The sequence below is a fragment of the Staurois parvus genome, unplaced genomic scaffold, assembly GCF_062004578.1.
Source record: "Staurois parvus isolate SC_StPar_1 unplaced genomic scaffold, SC_StPar_1.0 ptg000203l, whole genome shotgun sequence".
NCBI classification, from domain to species: domain Eukaryota; kingdom Metazoa; phylum Chordata; class Amphibia; order Anura; family Ranidae; genus Staurois; species Staurois parvus.
Window position 1 is genome coordinate 1172879 of NW_028317999.1, and position 21470 is coordinate 1194348.

The 21470-nt window shown below is 47.0% G+C and overlaps 1 protein-coding gene across 3 annotated transcripts in view; it reads left to right on the top strand.

Moving 5' to 3' along the window:
* NOL4 (nucleolar protein 4) overlaps positions 1-21470 on the top strand; it is a 398683-nt gene that overhangs the window by 113063 nt on the left and 264150 nt on the right. The gene's annotated exons all lie outside the window — the stretch shown is intronic.

Here is a 21470-nt window from a genome sequence, read left to right on the forward strand (position 1 = left end):
AGAAAAAGTTTAAAAAGAAAAAAAAAAAAAAAAAAAAAAAAAAAAATATATATATATATATATATATATATATATATATATATGTGTGTGTGACTTGATGGACCACTTATTGGTCTCTTTGTTATATTTCTATTGTGAAAAGTTTGAGATGAAATCTGAAGTCTATTTCAAATGTATTTTATTTGATAACATAGCAGACAGAACGTATCTAGAGTGCTATCACTAGAGATGAGCGAAGAAATGAAAAATTCGATTCGACTGATTCGGCGAATTCGTGGACAATATTCGATTCGAGTCGAATAAATTTGCTGTGAATTTAACTTAAAAAAGGGTGTTTCTAGGCTTCAGAGAGACTTAATATTAGTGCAGAACACTGTACCTTTAATTTAAATGCCCTTGGAGTCTGCTGGGGAAGAGAAATAATACTGTCTGTCAGTATGACATGCAGATGAGTGCCGTCGATCTTAGAATCACTGCACACTTCACTCCTTTGGCCAGTCACGGGGCCAAAACCAGTGTTTGGAGCCACAGTGTGGCGGTGGAGGCAGCAGCAATGGGAGGCCATACAGCAACCTATGACAAAATGGAAACCAGCAGGAGCGTGAGGAGACCTGAAAGTGGCACATGGCAGAGTGGGAGCAATGGGAGGCGGTACAGGGACCCAGGTCACACTGTGGGCCCAGCAGCAGCGTGACCAGGCGGTACGGGGGCCCATGGCCGATATGGGGCTTGGTGGCACCTATGGAAGGCCTGTAATCTGCCAGCAACCTATGACAAAATGGACAACCGCAGGAGTGTGAGGAGATTTCAAAGTGGCACATGGCAGAGTGGAAGCAATGGGAGGCCGTACAGGGACCCAGGTCACACTGTGGGCTCAGCAGCAGCGTGACCAGGAGGTACGGGGGCCCATGGTCGATATGGGGCCTGGCGGCACCTATGGAAGGCCGCTAATCTGCCAGCAACCTATGACAAAATGGACAACCGCAGGAGTGTGAGGAGATTTCAAAGAGGTACATGGCAGAGTGGAAGCAATGGGAGGCCGTACAGGGACCCAGGTCACACTGTGGGACCAGCATCAGCGTGAACAGGCGGTACGGGGGCCCATGGCCGATTTGACCTCATTCATCCCATAGTCCTGCCGACTCACGAATAGCGTGGCCTCCTCAAAGGGCCTGAGCAAGCGCAGGTGTCACACATGAGCTGACAATGGCTGACATCTAAGTTACACAGGGAGTACCTTTATCCGCTTTTAACATCAGGAAATCTGTGATGGCCTTTAGCTGTTCGTAAAGGCGGTCTAACATATGTAGGGTTGAATTACACCTTGTTGCAACGTCACAGCATGAGGAGTCGGTACGGGGGCCCATGGCAGATTACATGTCTGGCAGCAGCAATGGGAGGCCCGTAATCTGCCAGCACCCTATGTCAAAAAATTTAACACACCAGCAGTGTGAAGAGACCTGAAAGTGGCACATGGCAGCAGAGTGTGGCGATGGAGACAGCAGCAATGGGAGGCCGTACAGGGACCCATGAGAGACTCTAGACTTGGCAGCAGCATGAGGAGGCGGTATATAGGGGCCCATGGCAGATTAGGGGCCTGGCAGCAGCTATGTGAGGCCCGTAATCTGCCTGCACCCTATGTCAAAAAATTTAACACACCAGCAGTGTGAAGAGACCTGAAAGTGGCACATGGCAGCAGAGTGTGGCGATGGAGACAGCAGCAATGGGAGGCCGTACAGGGACCCATGAGAGACTCTAGACTTGGCAGCAGCATGAGGAGGCGGTTTATAGGGGCCCATGGCAGATTAGGGGCCTGGCAGCAGCTATGTGAGGCCCGTAATCTGCCTGCACCCTATGTCAAAAAATTTAACACACCAGCAGTGTGAAGGAGACCTGAAAGTGGCACATGGCAGCAGAGTGTGGCGATGGAGACAGCAGCAATGGGAGGCCGTACAGGGACCCATGAGAGACTCTGGACTTGGCAGCAGCATGAGGAGGCGGTATATAGGGGCCCATGGCAGATTAGGGGCCTGGCAGCAGCTATGTGAGGCCCGTAATCTGCCTGCACCCTATGTCAAAAAATTAAACACACCAGCAGTGTGAAGAGACCTGAAAGTGGCACATGGCAGCAGAGTGTGGCGATGGAGACAGCAGCAATGGGAGGCCGTACAGGGACCCATGAGAGACTCTGGACTTGGCAGCAGCATGAGGAGGCGGTATATAGGGGCCCATGGCAGATTAGGGGCCTGGCAGCAGCTATGTGAGGCCCGTAATCTGCCTGCACCCTATGTCAAAAAATTAAACACACCAGCAGTGTGAAGAGACCTGAAAGTGGCACATGGCAGAGTGTGGCGATGGAGACAGCAGCAATGGGAGGCCGTACAGGGACCCATGACAGACTCTAGACTTGGCAGCAGCATGAGGAGGCGGTATATAGGGGCCCATGGCAGATTAGGGGCCTGGCAGCAGCTATGTGAGGCCCGTAATCTGCCTGCACCCTATGTCAAAAAATTTAACACACCAGCAGTGTGAAGAGACCTGAAAGTGGCACATGGCAGCAGAGTGTGGCGATGGAGACAGCAGCAATGGGAGGCCGTACAGGGACCCATGAGAGACTCTGGACTTGGCAGCAGCATGAGGAGGCGGTATATAGGGGCCCATGGCAGATTAGGGGCCTGGCAGCAGCTATGTGAGGCCCGTTATCTTGCAGCACCCTATGTCAAAAAATTAAACACACCAGCAGTGTGAAGAGACCTGAAAGTGGCACATGGCAGCAGAGTGTGGCGATGGAGACAGCAGCAATGGGAGGCCGTACAGGGACCCATGAGAGACTCTATACTTGGCAGCAGCATGAGGAGGCGGTTTATAGGGGCCCATGGCAGATTAGGGGCCTGGCAGCAGCTATGTGAGGCCCGTAATCTGCCTGCACCCTATGTCAAAAAATTTAACACACCAGCAGTGTGAAGAGACCTGAAAGTGGCACATGGCAGCAGAGTGTGGCGATGGAGACAGCAGCAATGGGAGGCCGTACAGGGACCCATGAGAGACTCTAGACTTGGCAGCAGCATGAGGAGGCGGTATATAGGGGCCCATGGCAGATTAGGGGCCTGGCAGCAGCTATGTGAGGCCCGTAATCTGCCTGCACCCTATGTCAAAAAATTTAACACACCAGCAGTGTGAAGGAGACCTGAAAGTGGCACATGGCAGCAGAGTGTGGCGATGGAGACAGCAGCAATGGGAGGCCGTACAGGGACCCATGAGAGACTCTGGACTTGGCAGCAGCATGAGGAGGCGGTATATAGGGGCCCATGGCAGATTAGGGGCCTGGCAGCAGCTATGTGAGGCCCGTAATCTGCCTGCACCCTATGTCAAAAAATTTAACACACCAGCAGTGTGAAGAGACCTGAAAGTGGCACATGGCAGCAGAGTGTGGCGATGGAGACAGCAGCAATGGGAGGCCGTACAGGGACCCATGAGAGACTCTAGACTTGGCAGCAGCATGAGGAGGCGGTATATAGGGGCCCATGGCAGATTAGGGGCCTGGCAGCAGCTATGTGAGGCCCGTAATCTGCCTGCACCCTATGTCAAAAAATTAAACACACCAGCAGTGTGAAGAGACCTGAAAGTGGCACATGGCAGCAGAGTGTGGCGATGGAGACAGCAGCAATGGGAGGCCGTACAGGGACCCATGAGAGACTCTGGACTTGGCAGCAGCATGAGGAGGCGGTATATAGGGGCCCATGGCAGATTAGGGGCCTGGCAGCAGCTATGTGAGGCCCGTTATCTTGCAGCACCCTATGTCAAAAAATTAAACACACCAGCAGTGTGAAGAGACCTGAAAGTGGCACATGGCAGCAGAGTGTGGCGATGGAGACAGCAGCAATGGGAGGCCGTACAGGGACCCATGAGAGACTCTGGACTTGGCAGCAGCATGAGGAGGCGGTATATAGGGGCCCATGGCAGATTAGGGGCCTGGCAGCAGCTATGTGAGGCCCGTAATCTGCCTGCACCCTATGTCAAAAAATTTAACACACCAGCAGTGTGAAGAGACCTGAAAGTGGCACATGGCAGCAGAGTGTGGCGATGGAGACAGCAGCAATGGGAGGCCGTACAGGGACCCATGAGAGACTCTAGACTTGGCAGCAGCATGAGGAGGCGGTATATAGGGGCCCATGGCAGATTAGGGGCCTGGCAGCAGCTATGTGAGGCCCGTAATCTGCCTGCACCCTATGTCAAAAAATTTAACACACCAGCAGTGTGAAGAGACCTGAAAGTGGCACATGGCAGCAGAGTGTGGCGATGGAGACAGCAGCAATGGGAGGCCGTACAGGGACCCATGAGAGACTCTGGACTTGGCAGCAGCATGAGGAGGCGGTATATAGGGGCCCATGGCAGATTAGGGGCCTGGCAGCAGCTATGTGAGGCCCGTTATCTTGCAGCACCCTATGTCAAAAAATTAAACACACCAGCAGTGTGAAGAGACCTGAAAGTGGCACATGGCAGCAGAGTGTGGCGATGGAGACAGCAGCAATGGGAGGCCGTACAGGGACCCATGAGAGACTCTGGACTTGGCAGCAGCATGAGGAGGCGGTATATAGGGGCCCATGGCAGATTAGGGGCCTGGCAGCAGCTATGTGAGGCCCGTAATCTGCCTGCACCCTATGTCAAAAAATTTAACACACCAGCAGTGTGAAGAGACCTGAAAGTGGCACATGGCAGCAGAGTGTGGCGATGGAGACAGCAGCAATGGGAGGCCGTACAGGGACCCATGAGAGACTCTAGACTTGGCAGCAGCATGAGGAGGCGGTATATAGGGGCCCATGGCAGATTAGGGGCCTGGCAGCAGCTATGTGAGGCCCGTAATCTGCCAGCACCCTATGTCAAAAAATTTAACACACCAGCAGTGTGAAGAGACCTGAAAGTGGCACATGGCAGCAGAGTGTGGCGATGGAGACAGCAGCAATGGGAGGCCGTACAGGGACCCATGAGAGACTCTGGACTTGGCAGCAGCATGAGGAGGCGGTATATAGGGGCCCATGGCAGATTAGGGGCCTGGCAGCAGCTATGTGAGGCCCGTTATCTTGCAGCACCCTATGTCAAAAAATTAAACACACCAGCAGTGTGAAGAGACCTGAAAGTGGCACATGGCAGCAGAGTGTGGCGATGGAGACAGCAGCAATGGGAGGCCGTACAGGGACCCATGAGAGACTCTGGACCTGGCAGCAGCATGAGGAGGCGGTATATAGGGGCCTATGGCAGATTAGGGGCCTGGCAGCAGCTATAGGAGGCCCGTAATCTGCCAGCACCCTATGTCAAAAAATTAAACACACCAGCAGTGTGAGGAGACCTGAAAGTGGCACATGTTTGAGGCATGATTCATGGCGGATTTAGTCAGTTGTGTCAGGAACTGGTGGTTTGAAATCCAGACTAATCCACGCCTGATTCATTTTCACAAACGTGAGTCTCTCCACACTTTGGGTGGACAGTCGTGTCCTCCGCGGAGTTACAATACCTCCTGCCGCACTAAACACGCGCTCCGATGCCACGCTACTGGCCGGGCATGACAGCCTTTCAAGGGCAAATTCAGCTAGTTGGGGCCAAAGGTCAAGTTTCGTTGCCCAGTAGTCAAGGGGATTGTCTACCTCGGTTGGCAGGGTGCTGTCCAAGTAGGCCCAAGCCTGTTGTTTGAGCTCCTGCTCCAGGTCCACCTGATGCTGCTGCTGCTGCTGCGGCTGGTTAGTAGTTTCCTCACTGCGCTGGTGAAGAAAGCTACTCATCATCGACTGCAGACTGAGGCAGCCACTGCTGGTGGAGCTGCCACTGCTCCTACCACCCCACCCCTCCCCTGCTGCCATGCCAGCGGAACGCGAGCGCACAGGGCCCACAGTGTCTGAGGATGGACGTTGGCGCACAAAGGCAGAGACCAACTGACTACATAGGTGGTTTTTATAGTACGTAATTTTGGCCTCCCTCTCAGCAGGTGTGAAAAAGGCCACCATTTTGGACCGGTAGCGAGGGTCCAACAAGGTGGACAGCCAAAAGTCATCCCTCTGTCTGATGGTTATTATTCGGCTGTCGCTACGCAAGCAACCGAGCATGCTATGGGCCATTTGTGCCAAGGAATGCGAGGGACTCCCTGCCTCCATCTCCACAGCATACTGCCACGGTGCGTCTGGGTCCTCTGTCTCCTCCTCCTCCTCCTCTACCAGATGCTCCTGCTCCTCCACTCCTGTCCGCTGAGTGGAAAAACCACCCATTTCACTCAATAATTCCTGAGCACAAATGTCCTCCTTTACCTCCTCCTCTTCTTCCTGTCCTGCCCCCACAGGGGTCATGTGGCGTTGAGATCTGTGCGCCACGTCTACCGCACCCTGACCAGCCATTGTTAACAGCATTTGTTCCAGGACGTGCAACAGAGGAATGACGTCGTTCATCCCATAGTCCTGCCGACTCACGAATAGCGTGGCCTCCTCAAAGGGCCTGAGCAAGCGGCAGGTGTCACGCATGAGCTGCCAATGGCTGACATCTAAGTTACACAGGGGAGTACCTTTATCCGCTTGTAACATCAGGAAATCGGTGATGGCCTTTCGCTGCTCGTAAAGGCGGTCTAACATGTGTAGGGTTGAATTCCACCTTGTTGCAACGTCGCAGATCAGGCGATGCTGTGGAATTCCGTTCTGCCGCTGCAGCTCAATGAGGGTGTTCTTTGCGGTGTAGGAATGGCTGAAATGCATGCACAGTTTACGTGACATTTTAAGGATGTCTTGCAGTGGGATGGTGGATTTTAGGAACCGCTTGACAACCAGATTGAACACGTGAGCCATGCATGGCGCATGGCACAACCTTCCTTGACGCAGAGCAGACACCATGTTCTTTCCGTTGTCAGTCAACATGGTTCCGATTTTTAGTTTGCGCAGAGACAGCCATCTGTCGATTTCTCTGTTCATTACACTCAGCAGTTCCTCCCCTGTGTGACTACGTTCGCCAAGGCATACCAGGTGCAGCACAGCGTGACACCGTTGCGCCCTGCACATGTGATATGCCGGTCGGGTAATGGGACTTGGCACGGGGGTGGCGGCTGAGGACACGGCGGAAAAAGAGGTGGTAGAGGCGGACATGCTTGCTGGACCAAGGACATGCAAACGTGGAGGCAAAAGCGTCGTGACCTGTCCAAGTTGCTGGTGCGGCTGTGCCGGCACCACGTTCACCCAGTGGGCCGTAAATGACATGTACTGTCCCTGACCGTAGTTACAGCTCCACACGTCGGCGCTGCCGTGCACTTTGGCAGAGACCGACATGCTCAAAGACTGGCCCACCATCTCTTCTACATGTGAATGCAGGGCTGGCACTGCCTTTTGGGCAAAGAAATGACGGCTTGGCACTCTCCACCGCGGCGCGGCACAAGCCATCATTTCTCGGAAAGGTGCTGAGTCCACCAGTTGGAAAGGGAGGGACTGCAGCACCAGCAACTTGGACAGGAGGACGTTCAGCTTTTGCACCGTCGGGTGCGTGCTCGCAAACTGTTGTCTCTTGGATACGGATTCCAAGAAAGACTGTTGACGGAATCCGAGAAGAGGAGTAGCAGGAGAAGGAGCATCTGAACGAGCGGAAGATGCCAACGAGAGACAACTCCCCTCAGCAGAGGTGTTGGAGCCTTGACTGGCTGATAGAGGGCGATTGACGACGTCGGGTGACGGAGCAAGTAACGGAGCGGGTGATGGAGCGGGGGCTGGGGCAGGCAGAACCGCCGTATGTTTATCACGGTTTTCCCAGGCCACCGAATGGTGACGCTGCATATGCTGACGCAACGCTGTAGTCCCAACATGGGCCCCCTGGCCACGCTTGCATTTCTGGCCACATAGTCGACATACGGCTACGTTTACTTCCTCGGGCGGCTTGAGGAAAAATTGCCACACCACCGAGTAGGAAACTTTGCCCCCGCTACTCTTCACTGGCTGACTGCTACTTCCTCCGTGCGCACCGGCACCACTACTGGCCGTGGTGGTAGGCTGCAGTGGAGCTGGTGCTCTACTCCGTGGACGTTTGGCTCCACTGACACTGATGCGACCCTGCTGCTGTCTCCTGGGCAACCCACCGACTGTTTTGCTCGCTGCCAAGCTGCCACCCTCTTCTCCTGATGATGCGGAAGAAATTGCCTGATGACGACGAGGCTGCCAAGTGCGATCAACCTCCTCATCATCAAGTAGGGTCTCCGCCTCACTACTAGCCCCCTCGGCTGCGTCTGGGTCAGGAGACAGACCTGTCTCTAGACCGGCTACCGAGCCACTCTCCTCGCCAGTACTTGTTCGCTTGGCTGCTGAAAAGGCCGATGTCTCCCCCCGTTCCTGACCGCCCTCTGTTAGCTCTTCCTCACTGTACAGTGGGGCTGAGCCCACAGCATGCGATACTTCGCTTGGTGAGGGAACAGCAAAGGACAGGGGCAGGTAGAGGACACGTGATTTCAGTGGGCTTGCTCCCGGGCCATGCCAACTAACGGTTGTGTCTGACGTACCCACCGACCGTTGGCTGTAGGTGTCAGAGGTGACCTGGGAAGAGGAAGACGACCGAGCCAACCAATCAATGACGGCAGGGTTGTCGGTGGAGACACGACCGCTGGATGACACCGGGAGCACTGGCCTCTGGCTGCGAATACTGCTGCCTCGACCCCTTCCTCTGCTGCCACGTCTGCTCGCTCCTAAAACATTGCCTCCTCTGCCACTCCTCTGCATGTTGTCTGACATACTATTTAATTCAACGATTAGGTGTCCCTGAGTAACAATTCTCTGGCACTCAGTAACAATTCTGTCTGTCCCTGAGTATGAATTCTGTGGCCCTGAGTAACAATTCTGTGTCTGTGCGAGTAACAATTCTGTGTCTGTGCGAGTAACAATTCTGTGTCTGTGCAAGTAACAATTTTGTGTCTGTGCGAGTAACAATTCTCTGGCACTCAGTAACAATTCTGTCTGTCCCTGAGTAACAATTCTCTGGCACTCAGTAACAATTCTGTCTGTCCCTGAGTAACAATTCTCTGGCACTCAGTAACAATTCTGTCTGTCCCTGAGTATGAATTCTGTGGCCCTGAGTAACAATTCTGTGTCTGTGCGAGTAACAATTCTGTGTCTGTGCAAGTAACAATTTTGTGTCTGTGCGAGTAACAATTCTCTGGCACTCAGTAACAATTCTGTCTGTCCCTGAGTAACAATTCTCTGGCACTCAGTAACAATTCTGTCTGTCCCTGAGTATGAATTCTGTGGCCCTGAGTAACAATTCTGTGTCTGTGCGAGTAACAATTCTGTGTCTGTGCAAGTAACAATTTTGTGTCTGTGCGAGTAACAATTCTCTGGCACTCAGTAACAATTCTGTCTGTCCCTGAGTAACAATTCTCTGGCACTCAGTAACAATTCTGTCTGTCCCTGAGTAACAATTCTCTGGCACTCAGTAACAATTCTGTCTGTCCCTGAGTAACAATTCTCTGGCACTCAGTAACAATTCTGTGTCTGTGCGAGTAACAATTCTGTGTCTGTGCAAGTAACAATTTTGTGTCTGTGCGAGTAACAATTCTCTGGCACTCAGTAACAATTCTGTCTGTCCCTGAGTAACAATTCTCTGGCACTCAGTAACAATTCTGTCTGTCCCTGAGTAACAATTCTCTGGCACTCAGTAACAATTCTGTCTGTCCCTGAGTATGAATTCTGTGGCCCTGAGTAACAATTCTGTGTCTGTGCGAGTAACAATTCTGTGTCTGTGCAAGTAACAATTTTGTGTCTGTGCGAGTAACAATTCTCTGGCACTCAGTAACAATTCTGTCTGTCCCTGAGTAACAATTCTCTGGCACTCAGTAACAATTCTGTCTGTCCCTGAGTAACAATTCTCTGGCACTCAGTAACAATTCTGTCTGTCCCTGAGTAACAATTCTCTGGCACTCAGTAACAATTCTGTCTGTCCCTGAGTAACAATTCTCTGGCACTCAGTAACAATTCTGTCTGTCCCTGAGTAACAATTCTCTGGCACTCAGTAACAATTCTGTCTGTCCCTGAGTAACAATTCTCTGGCACTCAGTAACAATTCTGTCTGTCCCTGAGTAACAATTCTCTGGCACTCAGTAACAATTCTGTGTCTGTGCGAGTAACAATTCTGTGTCTGTGCAAGTAACAATTTTGTGTCTGTGCGAGTAACAATTCTCTGGCACTCAGTAACAATTCTGTCTGTCCCTGAGTAACAATTCTCTGGCACTCAGTAACAATTCTGTCTGTCCCTGAGTAACAATTCTCTGGCACTCAGTAACAATTCTGTCTGTCCCTGAGTATGAATTCTGTGGCCCTGAGTAACAATTCTGTGTCTGTGCGAGTAACAATTCTGTGTCTGTGCAAGTAACAATTTTGTGTCTGTGCGAGTAACAATTCTCTGGCACTCAGTAACAATTCTGTCTGTCCCTGAGTAACAATTCTCTGGCACTCAGTAACAATTCTGTCTATCCCTGAGTAACAATTCTCTGGCACTCAGTAACAATTCTGTCTGTCCCTGAGTATGAATTCTGTGGCCCTGAGTAACAATTCTGTGTCTGTGCGAGTAACAATTCTGTGTCTGTGCAAGTAACAATTTTGTGTCTGTGCGAGTAACAATTCTCTGGCACTCAGTAACAATTCTGTCTGTCCCTGAGTAACAATTCTCTGGCACTCAGTAACAATTCTGTCTGTCCCTGAGTAACAATTCTCTGGCACTCAGTAACAATTCTGTCTGTCCCTGAGTAACAATTCTCTGGCACTCAGTAACAATTCTGTCTGTCCCTGAGTATGAATTCTGTGGCCCTGAGTAACAATTCTGTCTGTGCGAGTAACAATTCTGTGTCTGTGCAAGTAACAATTTTGTGTCTGTGCGAGTAACAATTCTCTGGCACTCAGTAACAATTCTGTCTGTCCCTGAGTAACAATTCTCTGGCACTCAGTAACAATTCTGTCTGTCCCTGAGTATGAATTCTGTGGCCCTGAGTAACAATTCTGTCTGTGCGAGTAACAATTCTGTGTCTGTGCAAGTAACAATTTTGTGTCTGTGCGAGTAACAATTCTCTGGCACTCAGTAACAATTCTGTCTGTCCCTGAGTAACAATTCTCTGGCACTCAGTAACAATTCTGTCTGTCCCTGAGTAACAATTCTCTGGCACTCAGTAACAATTCTGTCTGTCCCTGAGTATGAATTCTGTGGCCCTGAGTAACAATTCTGTCTGTGCGAGTAACAATTCTGTGTCTGTGCAAGTAACAATTTTGTGTCTGTGCGAGTAACAATTCTCTGGCACTCAGTAACAATTCTGTCTGTCCCTGAGTAACAATTCTCTGGCACTCAGTAACAATTCTGTCTGTCCCTGAGTAACAATTCTCTGGCACTCAGTAACAATTCTGTCTGTCCCTGAGTAACAATTCTGTCTGTCCCTGAGAATGAATTCTGTGGCCCTGAGTAAGAATTCTCTGGCACTCAGTAACAATTCTGTCTGTCCCTGAGTAACAATTCTCTGGCACTCAGTAACAATTCTGTCTGTCCCTGAGTAAAAATTCTGTGGCCCTAATAACGTTTCTGTGGCCCTAAGTAACAATTCTCTGGCACTGAGTGAAAATTCTGTCTGTCCCTGAGTATGAATTCTGTGGCCCTAACTAGCGTTTCTTTGTCCCTAAATAACGATTCTGTGGCCCTCATTAACAAGTCTGTGTCCCTGAGTAATGGTTCTCTGTCCCTAAGTAACTTCTCTCTGTCCCCAATTCTCGTTTCTGTGGCCCTAACTCTGTCCCTGTCCCTAGTACAGAGCGGTCTGCCTCTGTTCAATGACTGCAGGCAAATGAAGATTTCCAAAATGGCCGCTATATATACCTCGACCATTACACAGTGCTGGCTGGCTGGCTGCTGATTGGCTGATGCGATCACATGTCGTTGAGGAATGCATTATGGGGCAGCGCGCCTTGTCTGCGCGCCTTCCCCGACATCCCCGCTCCGTCGCCGCACATGTCAGCCGCCATTTTCGGAAAAATTTCGATTCGCGCGTCCGAATTAGGCTGTTTTTCGGATTCGGCACGAATCGAAATTTTTCCGATATTCGACTCGAATTCCACTTCGGATACTTCGATTCGCTCATCTCTAGCTATCACCTTGCATGGTAAATTTTTGCTATGAAGCGATGACAAATTGGTAACGGGCATTAAGGTAATGGATGTAGAAGGGGCCTATACTGTCAAGAGGCACAGCTCCCTGATGGTGGGTCTGAGAGAGTGCACTATACAGAATGACTGACCACAGGCAAGCACTCAGCTAAATCTTTACTTTATTTTGCACTGCAGTGTGTTGGCAGGAAAATTGCATTGCAATGTCTCTGCTACGTCTGATGCTGCAAGTCTGTCAGTCGCATGTCTCCCTCTGGTGGGTCCCCTGCCAGGAGAGTGTTTCAGTGTCTGGGGGAACATGACCCCGAGCCAAATGGGAGCTGGAAGTGCTTCCTTGGCAAGTGCCTAAAGAAAATAAAAGAAAAAGGCCTTAAAGACACCTTTCTGTGAGGTCTCTGATGGAAGCTACCCTTATGTGACGTAAAGTCTACTAATTGCTTAGTAGTAAAAACCGACTTCTACAGCTTCACAGAGTATAAACTTGTGGCCATAGAAATATTAGTTGAGAATAGCTGCTATACATGAGTTTTTTTATTTTGTGACAGATTGCTTTTAACAGGAATAGAAGGGTTGATGGCAGAATGAAATCTGTCAAATGTGAAACACAAACCCCGTGTTGTAAAATAGGGTAGAACAACATAGAAATAGCTTTTCATTTATTTTCTTTTGCTGCTATTGCTGAGTGATCTGCAGTGGAAAATCTATGCAATCGATTTACAATCTCCATCTGTATAGCAGAAAGATGAATAGAAAACTCCTGAGACTGATTTATGGCTGGATATTGAAAATAGCTGTGCCTATTGTGAATTTAACATTACATCATAACCGTAATCCAGACCTTGACAAGCTTTGTGATAACATAGTACTTTCATTAGTTTGTGAACTGCTGCAAGTCCCAGCTTTCTTTAGTTGGTAATAGATTTCTTTTAAGATAAGGGGGAAGTCTCTGTTCATGTAAGAACAGAAGCAAACCATTCTGAATGTGAAGGGCAGCTAGCAATTTGTATGTTGTCCTATTATAGAGAGAGCTTAGCGGCACAGATGTGTTAAGACCATGGCCTGGTTAGTAGACCTAAAAAAAAACCCAATAGGTGTTTATATAACAATTTTAACACCATTTTAATACATGGGTTTTGGTTTGGCTATTTTGGGGGGTTATAGGTTGTAGATTTTTAAATGTTACCTTTGGAACTTAATTCCAATCTCAGGGTCATCGATTACAAAAAAGGTTAATGACAGTGTCCACAGGGGTTAGAGTGACACTAGCGATTCATGGCAAACCTCACTGGGGGTTAACGGGTTAATAAGGACACATTCCACATTCATATTTCAGCCCAGGATTTGTGGCAGGTGCATTGTACCCCCCTGCACACAATCTAGCTGAAGTCCTTTGTGCTGTGACATCTGCTGCCCTGCTCAGCACTGCTTTTTCCCCCTTGTTATTAGGAGCTTGTTATGTCACAGAAGAATTAGTGAACGCAGGAAAGCAGGATGTGTTAAGAAGTGGCAGGGCAGGACGTTGCACAATACTGCAGAACCAGGCACCACCGCAGCTGGACAGTCTTAGAAATCTGAACCCTACTATTAATCTTCCCCCTGATTCATACATCCAGAGGCCAGGCATTTACACCCAATGACAGGATATCCTAGTGCATATAATGTCCTTACACATGTTAAGCGTCCACTGGAGCAAAGCTGCTCAACATTTTTATGACGGGGCCCCAAGAGGCAGTTTGCTATTATTGTGCTAGCCAACAGATCCTAATGAAGGTCATCACTTAAATGTTATAGGAATGCCTGTCACACTAAGGACTTCACCAACAATCAAGTGATATGTAACTACAGAACTGCTGGAATTGTTAGTTATTATTAAGCTGTATTCTCTGCAGTATTAGCACAAAATATCTGCATTTATTGGGCATGGGTAACAGGTACCCTTTAAATGATCACATCTTCAGTAGATGGGGGGGGGGGTCTATTAAATATCCTATTAAAACATGTAATCTTAACTAAGAAAGGTTCCTCTGAAGTCTCAGCCGTCTCCAAATCCCCAAATTATTATTATTTGTTTGGCTCTAACTTCCTTTTAGAGGGTGGCTATGTTCATTCTCCATGGTCCCACTGTAAGTAGAAACATAGCCACGCTCTATTGCTCACTCCCAAGATAGAGCATAGACTAGGGGCAGCTGGGTGAATTTGAGTGGGCAGGGAGGGTGATCAGCACAGTGGGGTAGGTGGGGGGGGGGGGGGGTTTCTAGAACCGATCCCCTGTATGGCCCTCTGCAGCAGCTAAAAGCTGGCTTCTTCTCTCCCTCCCACTGGCTTTCAGCTGCTGCAGAGAGAATCATATAGAGGATCGGTTCCAGTAATTGCCCCCCGCCGCACCCATCACCCTCCCTGAAACATATGTTTTCCCCTGTGTGCCCCCACCCCGCAGTGCTCAGGCTTCCCTCTGCTCCTTCCCACTGGCATCTGCACTCACATAATAGGATCTTTCAGGATGGAGAGTGGGGGAAAGGTCTGGTAAATATGTTACATTTACCATCCCCTCCCTTTCCCGAATTAACACAATGAGTAATCAGTACCAATCACCTAATGTGTTCATTTGTAACTGAAGTATAGTAAACTGTGTTTTTTTTTTGGGGGGGGGGGGTCTGTCAGGTTGGCTGTATGGGGCTCTGTGGTTTCTATCAGCAGCCCTGTCTGAGTGCACCAGTTTTAATAAATGTCCCCCTATGGGACTTGTGTGCATAAAGCAGTGCACATGACCTCAACTATCCTGCACTGCTTGTTCCAAACAAATGGCAGTGAGGGAGAGGTTCAGGAGCTCAAGGAGGACATCAAAAGGAGGCAGAAAAACACAGTAAAAAACTATTTTATGAAAAATAGATTACTGGATCATGAAGTAGTAGATGTGTATGAATGTTTTTTAGAAAATAAGGATATCATTTAGTGTCACTTTAAGGATTCATTCTGTGGACATCTTGATCACTGTACCTTTGCTACATTTTGTTGACGTTATATATGGCTAAAGGAATCCAATTAGGGATATGGAGCTCTAAGACAATGGGACCCACACTTGCATGTGGGTCGTTATGCTGATCCATTTTACTCTGACTTTCTAAGTTTGCTTGTTTTTTTTTTTTGATTCAGTGGGCTCAATTCACTAAAGGATATTGTATGAGATAATTGGATCACGTGACACATTTTTTCCATTTATCTTGTGTGATATTCAAAATGTCAGTTCACTGTCAGTTTATGTGGTATTTACCGCACTAGCAAAAAACGCACAATAAGTACCGTACAAACTGACTCTAAAGTCAATTCACTAATCTATATATATAAATACAGTACATTAATTTAATAAATTGAGATCTAGCCATGTGTTATTCAAGGAATATTCAAAGAATATTTTCAATTAACGCTGGTTGCTAAGGAGCTGGCAAAAGCCGGCATCCTTAACAACTAGTAAATATCTTGGTTGTTAAGGTGTGGTCAGCCGCTTTGTCCTTAACAACTATGACTGCGTTCCCCGCTGACAGCGGAATGTAAACAAAAGAATTGTCGGCATTTAGGAATTAAAAAACAAACAAAAAAAAACAGAGTGGGGTCCCCCATAATCTATACCAGGCCCAGCATGCCCTGTCCCTTAGTTTATTTAATGGTGGGAGGCAGTGGACCTGTTGACGGGAGCTAAGCGTCTGTGCGGGTCGGATGGGGGTGACCCAGCACTGTTTTTTTTTTAAGTTTTTAAATGCTGGTAATTATTTTGTTTACGATTGCTAAGGACCCAGAAATTGCCCGCTCCTGAACAGCCATGATGATTACTAGTTGTTAAGAATGCCGGCGGCCACCAGTACACAACATGGTTGTTAAGGACACCGGCTACAGCATTAAAGTACTGCTAGCTTTCACTACTAAAGTACTGCATAAACTAGCTCATGCAGTATTTTAGTAGCGTTTTTTTTTAGTGAATAGCAACAAAAGTTTGAAAAACATTAAAAAAAAAGGTAAAGGTAAAAAAAAGAGGTATTTTACTGCAATTCTTAAAGTGGTACATACCGCTTAGTGAATTGAGCTCAGCGTCTCATATAATGTCAATGCCAAAGGATGAAAACCTACATTTTCAGATGGACACAATAGAAGCCTCCACATTTCTCTAAGGGTTGATTCAAACCAGATGTAGTGGGACTGCGTTTGGTAGCTAATCCAGTGCAATTCCACCGCATGACAAGGCAAAATGCCTTTCTACCTGGCCAGTTCACTGTGTTGCTGTGGTGTGCGAGCAGTGTTCAGAGAAAAAAGTACTTTTTTTCAGTGCAGCGCAGTGCGAGGCAATCCACTTACAAGCAATGCACTGTGCAGCTGGCAATTAAATTTTGGGACATATCTGTATGCCCTCTCAATAAAGTTTGTTAAAAAAAAAAAAAAAAATTGGATTGGCGCATCATTACTGCGCTGATCTCATCTGGACTGCACTGTACACCAGTCACTGCATTGCAACGCAACGGTTGTTGTGAACATACCCTAAATAAAGATTTATCCTAAAATAGATCTGTATAATAGAAACACAGAAACAATACACAGCCTATGTATCTTCCTTTTCTCCATGGAACAATACTCAACATAGTAAAGTTACCATTTACTCCAACAGTGAAGACAGCACAGGATCTTAACTGAGTGCTTTAGTTATATCTGTTTTTTTATACAGTCGTTTTTGGAGTTACTGATTTGGTCAGTAAGGGGAGCAATTGTCTTAAGAAACAGCACGGTGAACTGTTTCCGGCTGTATTGAAATCTTATTACAGATTAATAAAACATGCCAGATTCCAGCAGGTGCAAATTTACCACTTGTAGCATAATTTGGGGATCAAATTACATTTGCTTGCACTTGGTGGAAAAGACCGATGCAATTTAGAAACTTGTATTTTGTGCTTTTTACATTTGTATCATTCCCCAGGGTGTATAGCTCAAGTTGAATCAGTTCAATAAATCAATAAAGCTACATAAAATATAATTGCTTAAAAAAAAAAAATTATATATATATATATATATATATATATATATATATATAAAAATGATATATAAAACAAAAGGTATTGTGCTACTAATGTCCATTACCTCACAGGATAATCTCTGTATATCGATTTGTTCTATCTAATCAATCTTTATTGCGATATAAAAGTCTGTACGTTTAGCTGCTACAGACACAAACAGTGTAGTTAAAAGAAAAATTCAACCAATTTGTATTTGAATATGAAACAACCATATTATACATTACCCCATCAAAATGATAGGTACAGCTGTCATATTATGATTTCTACTTGTCTCTGACTGTCCGGTACTAGGACATATGTTTGATTATTGCTGTCTGTGAGTGGCCATCCTCATTATTACATAGCTGAGTAGGTCTGATCTTAGAGTTCGTTTGTGGCAGTGGGAATAAGAACCATTCTCCTGATGATATACATGCAGTGGGCACAGATTCTTGGATGATTCTTTATTGGACTCAAACTTCAATCTCCACTAGTCTCTTTCTCCCACACACCCACCCCATTGTGGTCAACAATCCTTTTCCTTGAATTTACAGTGACAAACTGACTGCCTACAGGTTAAATTTTCAGAGTAGTACTTTGATGTGCTTCAAAACTATGTTTTCTTAACTTGGCCAAGCATGTAGGTTTAGGTCAATGAAGGGGAAAAAAGGAAGCTTTCCACATTACTTAGGACAGCAATAGTAATTTTTTGTCCAGTCAGTCAATACACTAAGAGCAGACAGCCGGTAGATATTTACCACCAGCATAGAGATAAGATCCTGTCACTCTACATCCATTGCCAGCTCAAAGCTGATATACGCCTTGTTGTAAGCTGAACCTATTTTTCCCCCATTGTCTCAAAGGCTCCTTTCAGAAGCCAGTATCCAAGGTCATGTAGGTGGAAGCAGGCATAGTCAACCAATTAATGGTATTCTTTGTTAGTGCCAGCATGTGCCTTAGTGCTTGGTTACTGACAGATGAAGGACCCCAAAACTGCTGAAAGGAAAGTCAAACAGTAGTTCTGTCAGCAGTATAGGTCATAGACTTAATATATAGGTTCATAACATTATAGCTTTCTGTACTAGTTTAGTTAACCACAAAGTGCTCTCCAAATCCAGAGCTGAGACACAGCCTCTGGTGTGACTCAATCTCTGAAGACTCACGTAATAAGAAGGCCTCTGGTCATGAGGTTAGCCTGCAATGTGACCTTTAGGAACTGGGCTGTGCATTGTGGTACTTTACAGATCTTTGTGTACTGATGTTATTCAGTCACAAAATGCTGTCCAGGTCCAGAGCTGTGGCACAGCATCTGGTGTGACCCAGTCTCTGAGGACTCACACTGTGGTTAAGGCTGCTCAGGCTTAGCCATAGTTAGTTGGTACCATTGGGTGCTATTTTAAAATTCTCACCACTTGCATCTTATGGTGGTAATATGGGTTTAGTGCCAACCACAACAGAAATGAATGCTGACCCCATTTGTCCTCTACTCCTAAATGTGCCTCAGGCCCCTATTACTGTTTCATATTTAGAGCCCTTACAGTGAACGTCTGAAGAGACTGTTCTTTACAAGTTCCATATGACACACATTTACAAGGTTTTATTTCTAACCCAAGGGAGGCAGTGCCATTACAGCTGCAAAGACCTTTCCTATACAAATATGGGGGGATTTATCAAAACTGGAGCAGACAGAACATGGAGCAACTGTGCATGGAAGCCAATAAGCTTCTATCTTCAGCTTGTTCACTTAAGCTTTTAAAATGAAAGATAGAAGCTGATTGGTTGCCATGCAGTTTTGATAAATTCTCTCCACAGTATTTAAAGCCTTCCTTTATGACGATTGAAAACAATCTATGAAATCATGACTCCCTCCTGGCAGAAGTACTTTTCCCTTTGAAAGAGGTTTTATTGATAGGTAGTCTCTGCTTTCTGTTGACACTCCAGTAATCCACTCCAATCCAATCCAATCCAATCCAACCATACTGCCAGACAGTTTGTCTGTCAGTGAGACCCCTGAATGTTAAAACACCATCAGTTATAATCCTGTATAATCAGTAAGAATTTTCTGGAGTGACTTTTCATCCTTTTTGGCAGTGGCTCAGTTTTATGAATCCATGTCACTGTGGATCAGTTATACTAAAGGAGACCCTTCCATCCTAAGGACACACCCTTGTAACCTAGAGCTTATGAAACAAATGTCTTGAGCCCTGCAGTTTAGCTGTGATGGTCTCTTACAAGCATTCAAGCTTGAGCCTCCAATGGGCATAATGTATCTTATGTGGAGGGCACTTTGGTTTCATGAATAGGATATTGAGCATACACCCAGGGAATATCTGATTTACATGGCCTTTTTGGGGAGAGGCATATCTTCTGTTCTGTCCTTGGCAATATCACTCCTGGTACCCCCCAGTGGTCGGAATGTATGCCTGGCATCATGCAGAAGAACAGTGGAAGGAATGGAAAAAGCCCATTGTTTATTATTATTATTATTATTATTATACAGTGTTTATATAGCACCAAAAAGTTTGCTCAGCACTGTACAATATAGTGGGGGACAGTACATGAGACAATACAGTAACAAAACAATATACAAGAGGTTCGAGGGCCCTGCTCTTTCGAGCTTACAATCTAGGAGAGAGGGGATAGTGGTACAGGAGGAAGTGGCTGTGGGGGATGGAGTGGTAGGAGGAGTGGAGGAGATCGGCTGTTAGGTGAGGGCTTCCCTGAAGAGATGAGTTTTCAGGGTGCGCCTAAAGGTGAGGAGGGTAGGTGACAGTCTGATGGATTGGGGTAGTGAGTTCCAGAGGATGGGGGAAGTCCTGGAGAAGTCCTGCAGTCGGGCGTGGGAGGAGGAGACCAGGGAGCTAGAACGTAGGAGGTCTTGTGAGGAGCGAAGAGTACGGGTTGGGTGGTATTTGGGTATCAGGTCAGTGAGGTAGTTTGGGGCAGTGTTATGAATGGCTTTGTACGTCAATGTTAGTAGTTTGAATTTAATGCGTTAGACAATTGGAAGCCAATGGAGGGATTGACAGAGGAGGGTGGCGGATACGGAGCGGTTGGTAAGGTGGATGAGTCTGGCTGCTGAGTTCAGGATAGACTGAAGCGGGGATAGTCTGTGATGAGGTAGGCCAGTGAGGAGGGAGTTGCAGTAGTCGAGTCGTGAGACTCTACTACTGCAGCAATACCTTGGAGACCATCACCGTCTACCTTTCACACAAGAAGCAGATCTTTAGGCCAGAAGTCCTCTGTTTCATTTGCTCTCTGTATAAAAAGTACACGTTTGCAAGTGGGTGGCTATTTGTTCTTCCTTCTGGGTCCTTTACTGTGTTATCTCCTCTTGCAGTTTCCATTGTAAACCATTGGATTAGACATCTCCTTTCCTAGTTACATTTTTAGGAAATTTTGGGATTCTTGGTGAACTCCATTTCTCATAGTCCTCTCATCCTTCTGGGCCTGGTGTCCTTGTATTTGCCTTACAGTATATCCTCACTTTGCCTAACTTTTTATATAGATGTTGCAGTACATCCCACCCTTTTGTTACAAGGATTTAGGATACTACACTTCTTTTAATCAAAGATGATAAATCAGGTAACATCCTTCATGTATAAATCTTTTTCTCCCTGAAGTCAAAGGTTAAGGGTGTTTTACTTCAACCTCTGCCTCTTAGCTGGTTGTCTTTTAGCCTGTATATACCTTGTTTATCCAAGCTCCTTTCCCTGAGGTCACAAGTTAGGTGTCCTAGGCTTTGCCCTTTGTCTTATTAAGCATTCCTTTTTGTTGAACACCTTACTAATTTTTTTTATTCCTGTTCAGGAAGTTAATTGTTCCACCTCTTTTCTTTATGGTGAATGATTTGTTGTTGTCCTAATTATAAGTGAGACCCATCATTCTTTCAGGTAATATTTTCCTCCTAATGATGATTACCAGTACAGGTATGGAACACCAGGTTAAACCTTAGTCCAGTTCAAAGACAAAGGGAGAGGATGGTCAGGTGCAAGACCCAACTAGTTCTCATCTGGGACTACTTAATTGCTAGCTCTTGGAATCCCTTGCCCAGGGATACCATCAGTGCAGCCAGAAGAAGAGGAAGGATTCATCTGGGGTCTGAGGAGGTACGTCAAGAGGGCTTCAGTGCTCCTTAAAGAGACAGTGCTATTTTCCTGATCCTCATTCTTTTTGTACAGTATACAGTTTGCTGAGAAGTTTGTCCTTACGTTTGCAGTTCCTTGGGCATCCCATATACCCTGAGACCCCATCCAAGTTGTTAATCCTTCAATAAAAACAACTGAAA